A 12,392-nucleotide genomic window follows, 5' to 3' on the forward strand; every position below is an offset into this window, starting at 1 on the left:
CGAAAGCTGCGCGTTGGTAGCCTGCTGGCAAGTGGCACATTTCGCGACAGGACGCTCTTGGTGATGCTGGTCGAGATGCCCTCTGCCTCCCTGCTCTTTGAGAAGCTGCTTTGAGGATACACTCAGCGTAGCCTGTGCAAATAGTACGGCCTTCTGCTTCTCTCAACTAACGACTTTACCTGCCCTCGTCCCCGGTGCAAAGTGCCTAACCACAAGTGCACGCTCTGACCCCGGCGTCCACACGTCAGTGTTCCAAAGCCTTCACAGGCGTCACAGACGTACTGCTGCCACATCCCCTCTGAACGCAGCCTGCTACCCGGCTGGGGCTGCATCGCTGCAAACGGTTTGTGGACAGAGCTCCTGCCACTCTCCTAACCGAGGGAGCCCAACGCAGGGTTTCCTGTAACGTTTGCAGACAGCACTGTCTTGTAGCACATCTCTTTCGTTTTCCCTCACCGTTAGCTATACTTTCTAAAGCCGGGGCAACAGGCTCCTGCTGTGACGGACGAGGCTCGCTTACTGCTTGGCATACGCCACAGAGAAATGAGCGCAGCTGTAGAGGCCTAGTCCAAAGAGCTCAGGGACGTCTCGGTCCAAAAGTGGCCTTGCCACAGAGTTCACAGATGTCTTCCAGCCCAGGAAGGAACGCGCTGCTTTAGGACTTGTTTCCTAGGCTAAGCCATGAATTGTGCCATTGCTTTCGTGCGTCCTTCATTTCGCCTACATTCCAGAGCCCTGAAAGTAACGGGGGCTTGTCAACGTTCAAGCTCCCTCCTGGGGACAACGCATACTCGTGGAGCGAGGAAGCCTCAGGCAGGCTGCTGGCAGCGAGTTCGCGTTCCTTTGGCGTCTGAACCGAAGGCTTCCGGAAGGTCTCCTGAGAACCCCCCCCCACACCCCCCCGCAAAATTTGGCAGGACGTCTACAAGTTTGCCAGGCACAGCGATTCATGGTGTTAGGTCCGATGCACTGAGCGGGCCGTCCTTGAAAACTGCTGTCGTTCTTTTGCAGCTCCATAGGTTCCTTTTCTTTTTGGAGAGATGCCCTTTCTCTTTGCTCCTCTTACACACAGGGAAACGATTTCCTGGCCATTCGGCCGCTACCCCCTCGAGAGAGGGCAGCTTCTCATTAACTTTGGAGAGTGCCCTCCTGCAGCGCTCTCGAGCATGACTGTTCCTTGAACACACTAACCTGCACTCTCCATTCGAGGAGGGAGCGCACTGCCTGGGAACCGTTTGTTCTCTGAGCGGAGTAGGTGGCACTACTGGGCCTGTGTACTTTGTGGTTCACTGTCTTCTGAAATGCTTTCGCCTCGCCATTGTGGGGCATACATTGTGCGGCTCAGCTCCCTTAGGAGTTACAAGTGGTAGAATTACCTTCCGGGGGAACACATCGGTGCCCGGATCACCCTCAAGGTATCACTTTCTTGGCGTGGAGGTACCTTCCTCGAAAGCTGTGCATTGGTAGCCTGTTTGAAGGGGCTCCTCTCTTGACGTGAACGCTCTAGGTCACGCTGATCGACACGGCCGCCGGCTTCTCTGCTCTTTGAGAAGCCTGCTTTGAGGATACACTCAGCGTAGCCTGTGCAAAGTTCAGCCTTCTGTTTCTCTCAACTCACGGCTTTACCTGCCCTCGTCCCCGGGGCAAAGCGCCTCACCACGATTGCGCGCTCTGAGCCCGACGTCCACACGTCAATATTCCAAAGCCTTCACAGGCGTACCGCTTCCACTTCCCCTCTGGACGCAGCCTGCCACCTGGCTGGGGCTGCATCTCTGCAAACGGTTTGTGGACAGAGCTCCTACCACTCTCCTAAGCGAGAGAGTCCAACGCAGGGTTTCCTGTCACGTTTGCAGAGAGCACTTTCTGGTGCTCCCCTCTTTTGCTCGTCCCTCACCCTTGTCTGTGCTTTCTAAGCTGGGGGAACAGTCTTCTGCTGCGGTGGACGGGGTCTGCTTCCTGCTTGTCGTACGCCACAGAGAAATGCGTGCAGCTGTAGAGGACTAGTCAAAAGAGCTCAACGACGTCTCAGTCCAACATTTGGCTAGCTGCAGAGGTCATAGTATCTTCCAGCGCAGGAAAGAATTCGCCGCGAAGGAGATGTTTCCTAGGATAAGAAATGATTCCTGGCCTTGCAGTTGTCAAGCTCGTGCTGACCGTTGCCATCTCAAAGCCTTTCCCCAACAGTCTCCTTGGTTCTGTTCTGTGGAGGCCAGCTCACCTTAACATTACCCTGGCTCACCCAAGGAGCTCATGAAGGGATTATATTCGGTATGCCCGTCACGTCTGGCGTGCAAACTGGGGCCAAAACATGGCCTTGGTTGCCAGATACAACAGTCTTGACTGCACAGGGAGCCTCCAGAGCCTAGGGCCTGTTGGAGGAGGCGTTAGTTACAGGCCAAGTCACTACCGTGATCTCCAGAGAGTCTCACCGCCACCAGGGAGAATTTTAGTTTGAGAGGGCAGTCTGTTGAAAACGCCTCTGCGGTTCCTTCATTTCTCTTACAGCCCAGACCCCTAAAAGTAACGGGGGCCATTCATTCAACGTTCAAAGTCCCTTCCTGCGGACCACACACACTTGTGGAGCGAGGCAGCCTAAGCCGGGCTGCTTGCGTCAAGTTCATGTTCCTTTGGCTTCTGAAACGAAGGCATCCGGTAGCTCTCCTGGAAACCGCACAAATCTTCGGCAGGACCTCTACAAGTACGCCAGGTGCAGCGAGTCATGGTGTTAAGTCCCATACTGTGAAAGGGCCGTACTTGCAAAATACTGTCGTTGTTTTGGAGCACCGTAGGTCCCTTTTCTTTTCGAAAAGATGGCCTTTTTGTTTTCTCCTTTGGCACGCAGGACAAAGGACTCCACGGCGTTCGGCCTATAGCCACTCGTGGGAGGGCATCTTCCCATTAACTTTTGAGAGTGTACCCCTGCAGCGCTCTCGATCATGACTGTTCTTTGAACACACTACACTGCACTTTCATTTCGAGGAGGGAACGCACGGCATGGGAACTGTTTGTTCTCTGAGAGGAAGCACTGGCGCCTGTTCACTGCCTTTTGAAATGCTTCTGCCTCGCCATTGTGGGGCATACGTCGTGCCGCTAAGCTCACTTAGCACCTATATGTGCTAGAATCACTCTCCGGGGGGGCGGGGGGGAACACATCGCTGCCCAGATCACGCTCAAGGTATCACTCTCTTGGCGAGGAGGTACTAAGCCTTCCGCGAAAGCTGCGCGTTGGTAGCCTGCTTGCAAGTGACACATTTCGCGACAGGACGCTCTTGGTGATGCTGGTCGAGATGCCCTCTGCCTCCCTGCTCTTTGAGAAGCTGCTTTGAGGATACACTCAGCGTAGCCTGTGCAAATAGTACGGCCTTCTGCTTCTCTCAACTAACGACTTTACCTGCCCTCGTCCCCGGTGCAAAGTGCCTAACCACAAGTGCACGCTCTGACCCCGGCGTCCACACGTCAGTATTCCAAAGCCTTCACAGGCGTCACAGACGTACTGCTGCCACATCCCCTCTGAACGCAGCCTGCTACCCGGCTGGGGCTGCATCGCTGCAAACGGTTTGTGGACAGAGCTCCTGCCACTCTCCTAACCGAGGGAGCCCAACGCAGGGTTTCCTGTAACGTTTGCAGACAGCACTGTCTTGTAGCACATCTCTTTCGTTTTCCCTCACCGTTAGCTATACTTTCTAAAGCCGGGGCAACAGGCTCCTGCTGTGACGGACGAGGCTCGCTTACTGCTTGGCATACGCCACAGAGAAATGAGCGCAGCTGTAGAGGCCTAGTCCAAAGAGCTCAGGGACGTCTCGGTCCAAAAGTGGCCTTGCCACAGAGTTCACAGATGTCTTCCAGCCCAGGAAGGAACGCGCTGCTTTAGGACTTGTTTCCTAGGCTAAGCCATGAATTGTGCCATTGCCTTCGTGCGTCCTTCATTTCGCCTACATTCCAGACCCCTGAAAGTAACGGGGGCTTGTCAACGTTCAAGCTCCCTCCTGGGGACAACGCATACTCGTGGAGCGAGGAAGCCTCAGGCAGGCTGCTGGCAGCGAGTTCGCGTTCCTTTGGCGTCTGAACCGAAGGCTTCCGGAAGGTCTCCTGAGAAACCCCCCCCCAATATTTGGCAGGACGTCTACAAGTTTGCCAGGCACAGCGATTCATGGTGTTAGGTCCGATGCACTGAGCGGGCCGTCCTTGAAAACTGCTGTCGTTCTTTTGCAGCTCCATAGGTTTCTTTTCTTTTTGGAGAGATGCCCTTTCTCTTTCCTCCTCTTACACACAGGGAAACGATTTCCTGGCCATTCGGCCGCTACCCACTCGAGAGAGGGCAGCTTCTCATTAACTTTGGAGAGTGCCCTCCTGCAGCGCTCTCGAGCATGACTGTTCCTTGAACACACTAACCTGCACTCTCCATTCGAGGAGGGAGCGCACTGCCTGGGAACCGTTTGTTCTCTGAGCGGAGTAGGTGGCACTACTGGGCCTGTGTACTTTGTGGTTCACTGTCTTCTGAAATGCTTTCGCCTCGCCATTGTGGGGCATACATTGTGCGGCTCAGCTCCCTTAGGAGTTACAAGTGGTAGAATTACCTTCCGGGGGAACACATCGGTGCCCGGATCACCCTCAAGGTATCACTTTCTTGGCGTGGAGGTACCTTCCTCGAAAGCTGTGCATTGGTAGCCTGTTTGAAGGGGCTCCTCTCTTGACGTGAACGCTCTAGGTCACGCTGATCGACACGGCCGCCGGCTTCTCTGCTCTTTGAGAAGCCTGCTTTGAGGATACACTCAGCGTAGCCTGTGCGAAGTTCAGCCTTCTGTTTCTCTCAACTCACGGCTTTACCTGCCCTCGTCCCCGGGGCAAAGCGCCTCACCACGATTGCGCGCTCTGAGCCCGACGTCCACACGTCAATATTCCAAAGCCTTCACAGGCGTACCGCTTCCACTTCCCCTCTGGACGCAGCCTGCCACCTGGCTGGGGCTGCATCTCTGCAAACGGTTTGTGGACAGAGCTCCTACCACTCTCCTAAGCGGGAGAGTCCAACGCAGGGTTTCCTGTCACGTTTGCAGAGAGCACTTTCTGGTGCTCCCCTCTTTTTCTCGTCCCTCACCCTTGTCTGTGCTTTCTAAGCTGGGGGAACAGTCTTCTGCTGCGGTGGACGGGGTCTGCTTCCTGCTTGTCATACGCCACAGAGAAATGCGTGCAGCTGTAGAGGACTAGTGAAAAGAGCTCAACGACGTCTCAGTCCAACATTTGGCTAGCTGCAGAGGACATAGTATCTTCCAGCGCAGGAAAGAATTCGCCGCGAAGGAGATGTTTCCTAGGATAAGAAATGATTCCTGGCCTTGCAGTTGTCAAGCTCGTGCTGACCGTTGCCATCTCAAAGCCTTTCCCCAACAGTCTCCTTGGTTCTGTTCTGTGGAGGCCAGCTCACCTTAACATTACCCTGGCTCACCCAAGGAGCTCATGAAGGGATTATATTCGGTATGCCCGTCACGTCTGGCGTGCAAACTGGGGCCAAAACATGGCCTTGGTTGCCAGATACAACAGTCTTGACTGCACAGGGAGCCTCCAGAGCCTAGGGCCTGTTGGAGGAGGCGTTAGTTACAGGCCAAGTCACTACCGTGATCTCCAGAGAGTCTCACCGCCACCAGGGAGAATTTTAGTTTGAGAGGGCAGTCTGTTGAAAACGCCTCTGCGGTTCCTTCATTTCTCTTACAGCCCAGACCCCTAAAAGTAACGGGGGCCATTCATTCAACGTTCAAAGTCCCTTCCTGCGGACCACACACACTTGTGGAGCGAGGCAGCCTAAGCCGGGCTGCTTGCGTCAAGTTCATGTTCCTTTGGCTTCTGAAACGAAGGCATCCGGTAGCTCTCCTGGAAACCGCACAAATCTTCGGCAGGACCTCTACAAGTACGCCAGGTGCAGCGAGTCATGGTGTTAAGTCCCATACTGTGAAAGGGCCGTACTTGCAAAATACTGTCGTTGTTTTGGAGCACCGTAGGTCCCTTTTCTTTTCGAAAAGATGGCCTTTTTGTTTTCTCCTTTGGCACGCAGGACAAAGGACTCCACGGCGTTCGGCCTATAGCCCCTCGTGGGAGGGCATCTTCCCATTAACTTTTGAGAGTGTACCCCTGCAGCGCTCTCGATCATGACTGTTCTTTGAACACACTACACTGCACTTTCATTTCGAGGAGGGAACGCACGGCATGGGAACTGTTTGTTCTCTGAGAGGAAGCACTGGCGCCTGTTCACTGCCTTTTGAAATGCTTCTGCCTCGCCATTGTGGGGCATACGTCGTGCCGCTAAGCTCACTTAGCACCTATATGTGCTAGAATCACTCTCCGGGGGGGCGGGGGGGAACACATCGCTGCCCAGATCACGCTCAAGGTATCACTCTCTTGGCGAGGAGGTACTAAGCCTTCCGCGAAAGCTGCGCGTTGGTAGCCTGCTTGCAAGTGACACATTTCGCGACAGGACGCTCTTGGTGATGCTGGTCGAGATGCCCTCTGCCTCCCTGCTCTTTGAGAAGCTGCTTTGAGGATACACTCAGCGTAGCCTGTGCAAATAGTACGGCCTTCTGCTTCTCTCAACTAACGACTTTACCTGCCCTCGTCCCCGGTGCAAAGTGCCTAACCACAAGTGCACGCTCTGACCCCGGCGTCCACACGTCAGTATTCCAAAGCCTTCACAGGCGTCACAGACGTACTGCTGCCACATCCCCTCTGAACGCAGCCTGCTACCCGGCTGGGGCTGCATCGCTGCAAACGGTTTGTGGACAGAGCTCCTGCCACTCTCCTAACCGAGGGAGCCCAACACAGGGTTTCCCGTAACGTTTGCAGACAGCACTGTCTTGTAGCACATCTCTTTCGTTTTCCCTCACCGTTAGCTATACTTTCTAAAGCCGGGGCAACAGGCTCCTGCTGTGACGGACGAGGCTCGCTTACTGCTTGGCATACGCCACAGAGAAATGAGCGCAGCTGTAGAGGCCTAGTCCAAAGAGCTCAGGGACGTCTCGGTCCAAAAGTGGCCTTGCCACAGAGTTCACAGATGTCTTCCAGCCCAGGAAGGAACGCGCTGCTTTAGGACTTGTTTCCTAGGCTAAGCCATGAATTGTGCCATTGCCTTCGTGCGTCCTTCATTTCGCCTACATTCCAGACCCCTGAAAGTAACGGGGGCTTGTCAACGTTCAAGCTCCCTCCTGGGGACAACGCATACTCGTGGAGCGAGGAAGCCTCAGGCAGGCTGCTGGCAGCGAGTTCGCGTTCCTTTGGCGTCTGAACCGAAGGCTTCCGGAAGGTCTCCTGAGAACCCCCCCCACACAACCCCCCCAATATTTGGCAGGACGTCTACAAGTTTGCCAGGCACAGCGATTCATGGTGTTAGGTCCGATGCACTGAGCGGGCCGTCCTTGAAAACTGCTGTCGTTCTTTTGCAGCTCCATAGGTTCCTTTTCTTTTTGGAGAGATGCCCTTTCTCTTTCCTCCTCTTACACACAGGGAAACGATTTCCTGGCCATTCGGCCGCTACCCCCTCGAGAGAGGGCAGCTTCTCATTAACTTTGGAGAGTGCCCTCCTGCAGCGCTCTCGAGCATGACTGTTCCTTGAACACACTAACCTGCACTCTCCATTCGAGGAGGGAGCGCACTGCCTGGGAACCGTTTGTTCTCTGAGCGGAGTAGGTGGCACTACTGGGCCTGTGTACTTTGTGGTTCACTGTCTTCTGAAATGCTTTCGCCTCGCCATTGTGGGGCATACATTGTGCGGCTCAGCTCCCTTAGGAGTTACAAGTGGTAGAATTACCTTCCGGGGGAACACATCGGTGCCCGGATCACCCTCAAGGTATCACTTTCTTGGCGTGGAGGTACCTTCCTCGAAAGCTGTGCATTGGTAGCCTGTTTGAAGGGGCTCCTCTCTTGACGTGAACGCTCTAGGTCACGCTGATCGACACGGCCGCCGGCTTCTCTGCTCTTTGAGAAGCCTGCTTTGAGGATACACTCAGCGTAGCCTGTGCAAAGTTCAGCCTTCTGTTTCTCTCAACTCACGGCTTTACCTGCCCTCGTCCCCGGGGCAAAGCGCCTCACCACGATTGCGCGCTCTGAGCCCGACGTCCACACGTCAATATTCCAAAGCCTTCACAGGCGTACCGCTTCCACTTCCCCTCTGGACGCAGCCTGCCACCTGGCTGGGGCTGCATCTCTGCAAACGGTTTGTGGACAGAGCTCCTACCACTCTCCTAAGCGAGAGAGTCCAACGCAGGGTTTCCTGGCACGTTTGCAGAGAGCACTTTCTGGTGCTCCCCTCTTTTTCTCGTCCCTCACCCTTGTCTGTGCTTTCTAAGCTGGGGGAACAGTCTTCTGCTGCGGTGGACGGGGTCTGCTTCCTGCTTGTCATACGCCACAGAGAAATGCGTGCAGCTGTAGAGGACTAGTGAAAAGAGCTCAACGACGTCTCAGTCCAACATTTGGCTAGCTGCAGAGGTCATAGTATCTTCCAGCGCAGGAAAGAATTCGCCGCGAAGGAGATGTTTCCTAGGATAAGAAATGATTTCTGGCCTTGCAGTTGTCAAGCTCGTGCTGACCGTTGCCATCTCAAAGCCTTTCCCCAACAGTCTCCTTGGTTCTGTTCTGTGGAGGCCAGCTCACCTTAACATTACCCTGGCTCACCCAAGGAGCTCATGAAGGGATTATATTCGGTATGCCCGTCACGTCTGGCGTGCAAACTGGGGCCAAAACATGGCCTTGGTTGCCAGATACAACAGTCTTGACTGCACAGGGAGCCTCCAGAGCCTAGGGCCTGTTGGAGGAGGCGTTAGTTACAGGCCAAGTCACTACCGTGATCTCCAGAGAGTCTCACCGCCACCAGGGAGAATTTTAGTTTGAGAGGGCAGTCTGTTGAAAACGCCTCTGCGGTTCCTTCATTTCTCTTACAGCCCAGACCCCTAAAAGTAACGGGGGCCATTCATTCAACGTTCAAAGTCCCTTCCTGCGGACCACACACACTTGTGGAGCGAGGCAGCCTAAGCCGGGCTGCTTGCGTCAAGTTCATGTTCCTTTGGCTTCTGAAACGAAGGCATCCGGTAGCTCTCCTGGAAACCGCACAAATCTTCGGCAGGACCTCTACAAGTACGCCAGGTGCAGCGAGTCATGGTGTTAAGTCCCATACTGTGAAAGGGCCGTACTTGCAAAATACTGTCGTTGTTTTGGAGCACCGTAGGTCCCTTTTCTTTTCGAAAAGATGGCCTTTTTGTTTTCTCCTTTGGCACGCAGGACAAAGGACTCCACGGCGTTCGGCCTATAGCCCCTCGTGGGAGGGCATCTTCCCATTAACTTTTGAGAGTGTACCCCTGCAGCGCTCTCGATCATGACTGTTCTTTGAACACACTACACTGCACTTTCATTTCGAGGAGGGAACGCACGGCATGGGAACTGTTTGTTCTCTGAGAGGAAGCACTGGCGCCTGTTCACTGCCTTTTGAAATGCTTCTGCCTCGCCATTGTGGGGCATACGTCGTGCCGCTAAGCTCACTTAGCACCTATATGTGCTAGAATCACTCTCCGGGGGGGCGGGGGGGAACACATCGCTGCCCAGATCACGCTCAAGGTATCACTCTCTTGGCGAGGAGGTACTAAGCCTTCCGCGAAAGCTGCGCGTTGGTAGCCTGCTTGCAAGTGACACATTTCGCGACAGGACGCTCTTGGTGATGCTGGTCGAGATGCCCTCTGCCTCCCTGCTCTTTGAGAAGCTGCTTTGAGGATACACTCAGCGTAGCCTGTGCAAATAGTACGGCCTTCTGCTTCTCTCAACTAACGACTTTACCTGCCCTCGTCCCCGGTGCAAAGTGCCTAACCACAAGTGCACGCTCTGACCCCGGCGTCCACACGTCAGTATTCCAAAGCCTTCACAGGCGTCACAGACGTACTGCTGCCACATCCCCTCTGAACGCAGCCTGCTACCCGGCTGGGGCTGCATCGCTGCAAACGGTTTGTGGACAGAGCTCCTGCCACTCTCCTAACCGAGGGAGCCCAACACAGGGTTTCCCGTAACGTTTGCAGACAGCACTGTCTTGTAGCACATCTCTTTCGTTTTCCCTCACCGTTAGCTATACTTTCTAAAGCCGGGGCAACAGGCTCCTGCTGTGACGGACGAGGCTCGCTTACTGCTTGGCATACGCCACAGAGAAATGAGCGCAGCTGTAGAGGCCTAGTCCAAAGAGCTCAGGGACGTCTCGGTCCAAAAGTGGCCTTGCCACAGAGTTCACAGATGTCTTCCAGCCCAGGAAGGAACGCGCTGCTTTAGGACTTGTTTCCTAGGCTAAGCCATGAATTGTGCCATTGCCTTCGTGCGTCCTTCATTTCGCCTACATTCCAGACCCCTGAAAGTAACGGGGGCTTGTCAACGTTCAAGCTCCCTCCTGGGGACAACGCATACTCGTGGAGCGAGGAAGCCTCAGGCAGGCTGCTGGCAGCGAGTTCGCGTTCCTTTGGCGTCTGAACCGAAGGCTTCCGGAAGGTCTCCTGAGAACCCCCCCCACACAACCCCCCCAATATTTGGCAGGACGTCTACAAGTTTGCCAGGCACAGCGATTCATGGTGTTAGGTCCGATGCACTGAGCGGGCCGTCCTTGAAAACTGCTGTCGTTCTTTTGCAGCTCAATAGGTTCCTTTTCTTTTTGGAGAGATGCCCTTTCTCTTTCCTCCTCTTACACACAGGGAAACGATTTCCTGGCCATTCGGCCGCTACCCACTCGAGAGAGGGCAGCTTCTCATTAACTTTGGAGAGTGCCCTCCTGCAGCGCTCTCGAGCATGACTGTTCCTTGAACACACTAACCTGCACTCTCCATTCGAGGAGGGAGCGCACTGCCTGGGAACCGTTTGTTCTCTGAGCGGAGTAGGTGGCACTACTGGGCCTGTGTACTTTGTGGTTCACTGTCTTCTGAAATGCTTTCGCCTCGCCATTGTGGGGCATACATTGTGCGGCTCAGCTCCCTTAGGAGTTACAAGTGGTAGAATTACCTTCCGGGGGAACACATCGGTGCCCGGATCACCCTCAAGGTATCACTTTCTTGGCGTGGAGGTACCTTCCTCGAAAGCTGTGCATTGGTAGCCTGTTTGAAGGGGCTCCTCTCTTGACGTGAACGCTCTAGGTCACGCTGATCGACACGGCCGCCGGCTTCTCTGCTCTTTGAGAAGCCTGCTTTGAGGATACACTCAGCGTAGCCTGTGCAAAGTTCAGCCTTCTGTTTCTCTCAACTCACGGCTTTACCTGCCCTCGTCCCCGGGGCAAAGCGCCTCACCACGATTGCGCGCTCTGAGCCCGACGTCCACACGTCAATATTCCAAAGCCTTCACAGGCGTACTGCTTCCACTTCCCCTCTGGACGCAGCCTGCCACCTGGCTGGGGCTGCATCTCTGCAAACGGTTTGTGGACAGAGCTCCTACCACTCTCCTAAGCGAGAGAGTCCAACGCAGGGTTTCCTGGCACGTTTGCAGAGAGCACTTTCTGGTGCTCCCCTCTTTTTCTCGTCCCTCACCCTTGTCTGTGCTTTCTAAGCTGGGGGAACAGTCTTCTGCTGCGGTGGACGGGGTCTGCTTCCTGCTTGTCATACGCCACAGAGAAATGCGTGCAGCTGTAGAGGACTAGTGAAAAGAGCTCAACGACGTCTCAGTCCAACATTTGGCTAGCTGCAGAGGTCATAGTATCTTCCAGCGCAGGAAAGAATTCGCCGCGAAGGAGATGTTTCCTAGGATAAGAAATGATTTCTGGCCTTGCAGTTGTCAAGCTCGTGCTGACCGTTGCCATCTCAAAGCCTTTCCCCAACAGTCTCCTTGGTTCTGTTCTGTGGAGGCCAGCTCACCTTAACATTACCCTGGCTCACCCAAGGAGCTCATGAAGGGATTATATTCGGTATGCCCGTCACGTCTGGCGTGCAAACTGGGGCCAAAACATGGCCTTGGTTGCCAGATACAACAGTCTTGACTGCACAGGGAGCCTCCAGAGCCTAGGGCCTGTTGGAGGAAGCGTTAGTTACAGGCCAAGTCACTACCGTGATCTCCAGAGAGTCTCACCGCCACCAGGGAGAATTTTAGTTTGAGAGGGCAGTCTGTTGAAAACGCCTCTGCGGTTCCTTCATTTCTCTTACAGCCCAGACCCCTAAAAGTAACGGGGGCCATTCATTCAACGTTCAAAGTCCCTTCCTGCGGACCACACACACTTGTGGAGCGAGGCAGCCTAAGCCGGGCTGCTTGCGTCAAGTTCATGTTCCTTTGGCTTCTGAAACGAAGGCATCCGGTAGCTCTCCTGGAAACCGCACAAATCTTCGGCAGGACCTCTACAAGTACGCCAGGTGCAGCGAGTCATGGTGTTAAGTCCCATACTGTGAAAGGGCCGTACTTGCAAAATACTG

Source organism: Orcinus orca, chromosome 3 (genome assembly GCF_937001465.1).
Source record: "Orcinus orca chromosome 3, mOrcOrc1.1, whole genome shotgun sequence".
Taxonomy (NCBI): domain Eukaryota; kingdom Metazoa; phylum Chordata; class Mammalia; order Artiodactyla; family Delphinidae; genus Orcinus; species Orcinus orca.